Below are 9,891 nucleotides of genomic sequence, written 5' to 3'. Positions count from 1 at the left end.
CTCCCTGGAGGACAACAGAGAAGTGGGTGAAGGGAAACATTGGTCAGTGTCAGACATGAAAAAATAATTTATAAATTATCAAGGGTTCATGAGGGAGGGTAGGAGGGGGAAAATGGGAGAAATAAAATGTTTTTGAAAATGATGGAAACAAATGCATAAATGTGCTTGACAAAATGGGTGGGTGGGTGAATGCATTGTGATAAGAGCTATACAAGTCCCCAATAAAATGATTTTTTTTTTAAAAGAAAAGTCGGCAATTTGAACCCACCGACTTCCATAAAGACTGCAGCCTTGGGAACCCTGAGCGGAGGAAAGAGGAGCCCTGATCTATCCCACAGGGTTGCCGTGAGTCATAGTTGAATTGTCACCCATGGGGGGTGGGCGGGGAGGGGAGGTATCATTTTGCCTTTGAGCACCTCTCACCACTTAGAGGGACACAAGCAGCTCCCAGGTGCTTGCTTAGCTTCTGCCTGTGGAGAAGAGGAGCGCCGTGACAGGCCTGTCTCTCTGCCAGGGGACCCCGTGACCAGGACAATGAAGGTAAGAAGCACTCCCTAACCATTCCTCGACGGGGGCCCTAGAAGAGTCCTAGAAGCCCTGGTCTTCCCACTGTTGTACCCATGAGGAAACGGAGGGCCAAAGGTCAAAGGTCATAGCACATAGACTATGTGGTAGAGGCAGGATTCAAACTTGGGTCTCTCTGACAGGACAGCACTGCATGGGAGATGGCGGTGACTGTAGGGGATGCTAACCCTGGGCACCCCCTCCCCCCTCCAAGCCACGCCTGACAGTCACAGCCTCATGGAGGCCCCTCCCACACTGGCTTGGCTTGGCCGTGTGACTTGCTCCAACCAATGGGACAGGAGCAAGCACAGACTAGCAGCAGCAGCTAGCATTGAGCCTTGTCCACTTGGAACTCTCTCCCGGGACCAGGCAGTGTTTGGAAACAACTTGGCAGCCCTGACAACTCAAGAGAGCAGGGGTGACTCCGGGGCAGCATTCTTGCCTTCCACGGGAGACTCGGACTTGACCCTCGGTCCAGGCACCTCAGTGGGTGCAGAGCCAGCACCCATCTGCCCAGGGAGGCTTGTACGTGTCGGTGACTCAGAGACACCTTTACCTGAGGCACCAGACTAAGATGTACTAAGAAGAAAGACTTGGCATAAGATCAAAGGAAGTAGGGGTAGCCACTGGATGGTGACACCGAGTATCCCAACAGCTCACTCTCCTGCAAGGACGTCCCGGAAGTGACATGAATGTGGCACGGCTATGTGGCTTCAATCAGCCGATGGGATAGAGAATTCGCCTTCCTAATCACCTCCTATGCCCGTCAATGTTGGACAGTGCATCCGGAAGACTGTGGAAGAAAGGCCGAAGCATCTGCGTGTTGGAATGATGGTGCCGGCGAAGAATATTGAAAATACCATGGACTGCCAAAAACAAAAACAAACCAAGTCTGTCTTGGAAGAAGTCCAGCCAGAGTGCTCCTTGTGAAGAGAAGCCACATGGACCTGCCCTGATGCAAAGAACCCTGGACCTGGAGAAGCCACATGGAGACCCTTGCCTGGGCTGAGATGCTTCCACCGCCGCTGGATTCAAAAAGACTTTGTATCCACTGGCCTGTGATCATGCTTCATTCGGCATCATTGCATGTATCTCATGAGTCTGAAGAGAACTTTATGGAATGGTATCAGGCATATGGGTTAATATTGGACTTACGGACTTGATCTGAACTGAGCTGGGACATTTTCTCAATATTCAATTGTGTTCTTGTATATAAACCACTTTCTTATACACATAAGAGTTTCTATGTATTTGTTTCTCTTGTCTACCTGGACTGACACAACTGAGCAGCATGTCATTATGTCGTCCTGTACACAGGGAGCCAAGAATCCAGGGTGAACTGACAGCAGCTAACACTAACAATAACCAGCCAGTAAATACAACCAGTGACGACCGATACCCCCACGCCCCAGGGGCTGCATGTTGACCAGGCTCTGTACAGGCTGTTTACGACATATCTTACTGGCCCATTTTAAATAGGACCAAGAATGGGTAAATTGCAAAGTGAACAAAGACATATGTATGCACATTGTAAATAATATTGTTAGTCCTCCAAGGACAGTTTTGAGAACGTGTCCTCTGCTCTGTCTCGGGCCCAGAGCGGCCGGGATGGAGCAGGGGCTGAATTTCCAAAGAGCTACAGGAGTGCTGTTATTTCTTCCACTCCAGCCCCCACCGCCATCCACCATCTACTCCCTTAGAACAAAGCCCCAAGCGGGGACCTTGGGAAGCCAGTCAGTCAGAAAGTGACACGTGTAAGCGGACACTAGAATGGTCAGGAGAAAAGCCGGCATCTCCCCCTAGTGGGAATCCCAGGGCAGGCGTCAGAATGGATGACCAAGAAGAGCTTGAAAGAAGGGCTGCAGGGACGTCTGTCGTGATCTAGAAGGGGGTTGTGACTCCAGTGCCTGGGGAGGGGGGAGGGAGGCAGGGGACACCCTGGGACGCAGACTGAGTGTGGTGATGGCAGGGGTGAAAGAAGGGGGACCAGAGTATGCCCTAACTAAAGGAGAGTTGCCCCTGCCACTCAGCAGGCCACTCAGCTCAGCTAGGGGTCTCTAGGTCTTGGCTCCCAGAGAGGGAATGTCCTTCCCGGCGCCCCCACCCCCACCCCCCGGCACCAGGGGCCACAGAAAGTATGCAGCCACATTGCAAGCTTGGGCTGCCATCCTGTCCCTTTGGGGACAGGCGGGAGACGAGCAGACAAAGGGAACGGTGTCGCTGTCCTGTGAAAGGGATGCGCATCATGGACCCAACTCATGCGGAAGGGCAGCCATCGCTGAGTCTGCTTCACTCAGGGCAGCACAGCGTGCACGGGGATGGATCACTGCAGGTCTTCAGGGTTGTTGGAATGGTGGGGTCCTTTACTGGGGCCACTGTGGATTTTGAGTGCCTCTTCCCATCTTAAGGGGGCCGGGGGTTGGTCATCTTTCAGCACCGTGTCAGACGGGATTCCTTGACTGGTTTTTGAAAGGAGATTCCCAGGCCTTTCTTTCTAGTCTGTCTGAGTCAGGAAGCTTTGCTGCCACTTGTCTTCCATGACTAGTCCTCCTGGGAGCGGAAATGCCAGCAGTGTGGTTTCCAGGATCTTAGCAACAGGCAACCCCTTACAGTATCACAAACTGATGGATGGGTTGTTGTTCTTAGGGGCTGTTGAGTCGGTTCTGGCCCATAGCATAAAAAAACAACACTGCGCCTTCCTCACAATGGCTGCTTTGTTGAAGCCTGGTGTTGCAGCCACTGTGTCAATCTATCTTGTCATGGTCCTTCCTCTGTTTCACTGTCCCAGTACTATACAAAGCATGATGTCCCTGTCCAGGAACTGGTCTCCCCTGATGACACGTCTGAAGTACATGAGACAAAGTGTTGACATCCTCACCTCTAAGGAGCTCTCTAGCCAAACTTCTTCCAAGATAGATCTGTTGGTTCTTTGGGCAGTCCATGGTATGTTCAATATTCTTCTCCAGCACCACCATTCAAATGCACCGGTTCTTCTTTGGACTTCCTTACTCAATGTCCAACTTCCATATGCACATGAGTCTATCAAAAATACCATGGCTTGGGTCAAGGGCACCTTAGTCCTCAAAGTGTGAGATAGTTCAAGTTTAGTGTGCCAACCTGGCCCTTACACATATGTGAGGTTAATTGAAGGGTGGAGAGATAAATGACTCGGTGAGCCTCACCTTTCAAGTTCTTGGGTCTCTTGATTTGTGATGGTCGGACCAGGGTGCAGCTGCCTTAGCCAATTTCCTGCTTCAGCTGTCAAGGCTCACTTCCTGAAAGACATCCCAGAGAAGAAGCCACACGGACCTACCCCAGTTCAGCTCTGGGTGCTGGAGCAGCCATGTGGAGATTTCTGCCATTGCTGAGATGCTTACAAGTTCACTGATTAGGCTTTCCTCCTGCAGTCGGCATCATTGCATGTGTTTTGTGGGATGGGGGAGGACTTTGTTGATTGGTCTTGGACATATGGGTTAATGTTGGACTTGTGGGCTTGGGCAGCACTGGGTTGGGATGTTTTCTTGATGTGCACTTACCCTTTATAGAAAACTCTCTCTTATAAATATGGGTTTCTGTGGATTTGTTTTTCTAATATAACCAGACTAACACAAATTGTTATCCTTGCTTTTCAGCCCTTTAAATAGATCTTGTGTGGAGCAGATTGAGCCAATGCAACCTGTCTTTTGAGCTCCAAACTGCTGTTTCCATGAGCATTCATTGTGGACCTAAGCCAGATGAAATCTGTGACAACTTCAATCTCTTCTCCACTTATCATGACGGCATCATGATGCCCGGTTGTGAGGGTTTGGGTCTTCTTTACATTGAGTTGTAGTCCATACTGAAGGCTGCGATCCTTGAGCTTCATCAACAAGGGCTTCAAGTCCTCACTTTCAGCAAGCAAGGTGTGTCATCTGCATATCGAAGGTTGTTAGTAAACCTTCCTCCAATCCTAATGCCTCATTCTTTGCGCATAATCCAGCTGCTCAGACCATTTGCTCAGCATACAGTTTGAATACAGTGGGAAGTGACAAGGAAAAGTAGACGTGCTCATATGCAAAGGGGTGAGAGAAGAAATTTAGATGGTTCTACATGGACATCTCTTGCCCAATTTTTATGCAAAATGGACAAGTGCAGTGGCCACCACCTGGGAAGGAGATAGTGACCAGGGGCTCAGGACTCTTAGGTTGGAGGCCTTTCTTGGTCCCAGGTAAACGACTGAGACTGGCAAGGGCATGGGCCAGGGAAAAGGACCTAGATGGAATAGAAAAGAACGGGGACAATGAACATCCAGCTCACAGCTGAGCCCCTCTCCCAGCCTCTCTCTTGGGGGCAGGGGTGGGGGTAAGTAAAAGATGACTCTGTACTCATATTTGCTGGTACTTGGATTAAAATTGTTTACAAAATAAGAACCACTGGAAGGATTGCTGGCAGGAATGTAAAATAACCACTGTGGGAAACAGTTGGGCAATTCTTTAAAAAGTTAAACATACAATTACCATTGAGTCAGCAATCCCACTCTGTCTTAAGCTGGGATCTCTGGAGATATGAAATCAGCAAAGTGCATAGAATATATACATAGAGATACATTTATAGCAAGTAAATGGCCAGCCACTGACAGCTACAAGGGTTGGCAAGCGGCCCATTGGGAGGAGGGGTTACAGGGATGAGGCAGATGCAGAATCCAGACCCAGCAAAAGCACCGCAAGCTTTTCCACATTGGAAGTAAGCCACACCCTGAGGAAATATCCTCTCCACTGATTGCATCAGGGCTGTGATCTGAAGGTGTTATATCCCACGCTAATGTTCTTACAACCCCGTGGTTGTAAGATCCCATAATGGAATTGATAACATTGTGTTAGAGCATATTATAGGGCATTATTAGTAGGTCTTATCTGCCAAACCACTGAGAACCCTGGTCCAGCCAAGTTGCCATAAAACCTGTGACAAACTCCTAGGTACACACCCAGAAGGATGAAACCAGGGACTCAAACAGATGTGTGAACAACGATGCTCACTGAAACACGATTCAACATAGCCCAAAGGAGGGAACAGCCCAACTGGCCATCGGCAGATGAATGAATAAATGAATAAAATATAGCACATACATACCATGGAATGTGATAAAATCCTAAAAATAGGTGAAGCTCAGATACATGCTACAGCATGAATGAGCTCTGAAAACATTATGCTGAGTGGGATAAGTCATTGACAGAAGGTCAAATATTGTATGGCCCCACTTATTTGAAATATCTAGAATAGGTAAATACAGAGGAACTGTGGTAGTTACATAATCTGAGGTCAATTTGAGACTGAAGAGTGAAGGGGTGGAGTTTAGCCTATCAATCAGGTCACAGCTTGATGACCTCATTTGGAGGTGCTAAGAAGATAAATAGCTCACGGGAGGCGGGACACATGCACACTCCCTATGAAACATTCCTGTTGAGATGACACATGGAGCTACGCTAGAGCCTTGGAGCTGAAGGAGCTGCGTGGAGACCCCTCCCAGCACTGAGATGCTTCCACTGCCACTGGATCCACAAGACTTTCCACCCACTGGCCTGTGATCTTCCTGCATTCGGCATCAGTGCATGTGTTTCGTGAGTCTGAAGAGGAATTTACAGATAGGCATCAGACATATGGGCTAATATCAGACTTATGGACTTGATCTGGACTGGGCTGGCATATTTTCTCAATATTCAATTGCTCTTGTATGTGAAGCTCTTTCTTTCTTTAAAGCTCTTTCTTATACACATATGAATGTCTATGGATTTGTTTTTCCAGTCATCCCAGACTAACGCAGAAAGCAACGTTTATTCATGGTTACCAGGAGCTGAGTGTGGTCGTTACATAATTTCATTTCAACTTGAAGTGTAGGGGTGGAGTCTAGCCTGTCAATCAGGTCACAGACAGAGAGTGCCTCCTTGTGGGCATGACCCCTTCATAAGGAGGGTCCTAGGAACCTCCCCTCTCTCTCTGCCTTCACCTTCCTGTTGACGCCCCATGGCGACCTGCGAGAGCCCTGTGATGTTTCCTCTACCACTGGATCCACAAGACTTTGCACCCATCAGCCTGTCATCTTCGTTGCATGTGACTTCATGAGTCTGAAGAGGGACTTATGGACTAGTGTCAGACTTATGGACTTGAGCTGGACTGGGCTGGGATGTTTCCTGATATGCAATTACTTCTTGATATAAAGCTCTTTCTTACACATATCTGAGTGTCCCTGGATTTGTTTCTCTAGTCACCCTGGCCTAATACCTTGAGGGAAGGAGGGGATCATGTATGGAATTGTGTACCCCACAAATCTGTGTCACCTTGACAGGCCCATGATTCTCAGTGGTTGGGCAGTTCCGTGTTGGTGTGATTTGGCACTTTTGAAATAATGTAATCAGCCTCATGAGGTGGCCATCCAATCAGCTGTAAGGGAACTAGAGCAATATCCAACAGGCTAATTTAGATCCAGGCCTGGCCCAAGATAAGGGGATGTTGTCTGAGGTGTGGCCTGTGTCACCTTTTATCTTACCAGAGACAGAGAGAGCAAAGAAAGGGGCCTCCTAACGCCCAGAAAGAACTGTCCTTTGGACCTGGGCTCCCTATCCTGAGAAACTCCCAGAGTCAGGGGGAGGTTCGTGACAAGGGCCTTCCCCCCAGAAACAGACACAGAAGGAAAGTCTGAATTCGAACGTGTAGCTTCTTCACTGTGAGAGACTGAAGTTGTGGCTTTAAAGTCGTCGCTTTAACCCTGCAGGACAGCACAGAGCTGGCCCTGGGGTCCCCAAGACTGCAATTCTTTCCTTTCTTTCTTTCCAACAGTTTTATTGGCACTTCATCCGCATTGCATACAATTCCATCATTCTGTTACATCAGGCAGAGTGGTACACTCATCCCCACGGTCAGTTCTAGAACATTTTCTCCTTCCTTGTACTCACTGTTATTCATGTAATGATGTTTTAAATTGTGGCAAAAACACACAGCCAAACACTCCCCAATTCAACAGCTTCTCCATGTATAACGCAGTGCCATTGATCACACACTTCGTGTTGTACAACGTGATATCGTTTTTCAAATTATACCACCGCCGTGAACATAAACTCAGTGCTCCTAAGCAAACTCTCTTCCTGCTTTACCCGCGGGACCATTGGTTAAGTTTGATTTCTTTCTCTTTTTTTAGTAGTTTTCTTGAGGTAGTTCGTATTCACACATATAACATTGCATAGTTAAATCACTTTTTAAGAGTTGTCTACATCATCACAACCAGTTCTAATGCTCCCTTCCCCCTCCTGCATTCATTGCTCCCCACATGCCCCCACCATCCCCCTCCCATCCCCCACCATCCCCCTCCCATCCCCCCACCATCCCCCTCACATCCCCCCACCATCCCCCTCACATCCCCCTCATATCCCCCCACCATCCCCCCCACCATCCCCCTCACATCCCCCACCATCCCCCTCACATCCCCCACCATCCCCCTCACATCCCCCTCACATCCCCCACCATCCCCCTCACATCCCCCTCACATCCCCCACCATCCCCCTCACATCCCCCACCATCCCCCTCACATACCCCCACCATCCCCCTCACATCCCCCTCATATCCCCCCACCATCCCCCCCACCATCCCCCTCACATCCCCCACCATCCCCCTCACATCCCCCACCATCCCCCTCACATCCCCCTCACATCCCCCACCATCCCCCTCACATCCCCCACCATCCCCCTCACATCCCCCTCACATCCCCCACCATCCCCCTCACATCCCCCTCACATCCCCCCCACCATCCCCCCACCATCCCCCTCCCATCCCCAGTAAACCATTGCCTCAGTTCTTATCTCTACACATCCACTCCTTCTGTGCTTCACACACTGGGAAACCCAAGAGAAACAATTTTTTAAATGGCAAGAAGAAAATAATAATAGAAAGATAAAAATAGAGTAAGAAAGAAAAGACCATCATCAATATTTTAAAAGCCACAGAAAAAAGTTCTGTCATTGAATATCCCCTCACAGAAGGGTCACAAGGAAGGGACAATTCAGCCAGGGTGCAGTCTAGCACCAACAAAACACACCACATTCCTCTAGTTCTTTAATGCTTCCTCTGCCCACTATCATGACCCCAGTTCTACCTTACAAATCCGCTAGACTGGAGCATGTACACTGCTACAGATTAGAGATCTCAACACATGAAATCCAGGACATATAAATCCCTCTGGAACAATATTCAGAGTAGCAATATCATGAGGGTATTGTGAAGGTATGGGGAGAAAGGGGGAGCCAATAGCAATGATCAATGTGCAACCCTCCCCTACCCGGGGGAGGCGAACAACAGAAACATGGGCGAAGGGAGACAGTGGACAGTGTAAAATATAAAAATAATGTATACATTATCAAGGGTTCACGAGGGTGGGAGGTTGTGGGAGGGAGGGGGAAAAGAGGATCCCAAGGGCTCAAGTAGAAAGAAAATATTTTGGAAATGATTATGGCAACCTATGTACAAATGTGCTTGATACAGTTGATGTATGGGTTGTTATAAGAGGTGTAAGAGCCCCCAATAAAGTGATTGGTTAAAAAAAAAAGATATTTTGTCATAGAACAATGGAGAAATATTTGAGCCTAGAGCAAATTCAGGTTGGGTCAAGAGGGAGGTCAGCTGACCAGCTCTATTATTGCATGGTTCGATCCACCACAATCACGTTTACAGTGGTCTCTAAGACTGAACTCTACAGGAGTAGAAAGCCTCGTCCTTCTTCCACGGAGCGGCTGGTATTAGCAGCTTGATGCGTAACCACTGCACCACCCGGCCCCCATCCGTGTGAGCTTGGTTCCTGCAGCACTCAGGAACGAAGTCAGAGGGAATGGGAGTCGTTCCCGAGGATCAGGAGTTTCTGTTTGAGTTGATGACGAACCTTTCAAGGCGGATAGCAGTGGTGTAGCACAACATGGTGAATGCCATGCGTGTAAGAACCATTCATGTTGCAGAATCTCCTGCTTCTCTGCTGGTGCTCCTGCGGCTTGGCGTGGCACTGCCTGGCGCTGCAGCTTTCTGTACGGCTGGATGTCCTCCATGGCTCACGCATGTGGGTAGCCGTCGATGCTGCCTCCCACCTGCGATCTCACCTGAGACGATCAACCCCAGGACCTTGGGTCTCCTCCGGGTGATCTCTCCACGTGGCTGGGGGTCCTGAATTCCAAGAGGGAATGTCGCAAGCGAGCAGAAAGGGAGCTTGGGTGTCAAGTCCACTACATTCTGTTGGTCAAGGGTGCTCCACGGGGAAAGGATTACTGTTCACCTCCTGAGAAGAGGAGCGGCAGAATTGATCACTGCCTGTAA

The sequence above is a fragment of the Tenrec ecaudatus genome, chromosome 12, assembly GCF_050624435.1.
Source record: "Tenrec ecaudatus isolate mTenEca1 chromosome 12, mTenEca1.hap1, whole genome shotgun sequence".
NCBI classification, from domain to species: domain Eukaryota; kingdom Metazoa; phylum Chordata; class Mammalia; order Afrosoricida; family Tenrecidae; genus Tenrec; species Tenrec ecaudatus.
The sequence above is the reverse complement of the archived record's forward strand: the minus strand, read 5'-3'. Positions refer to the sequence as shown.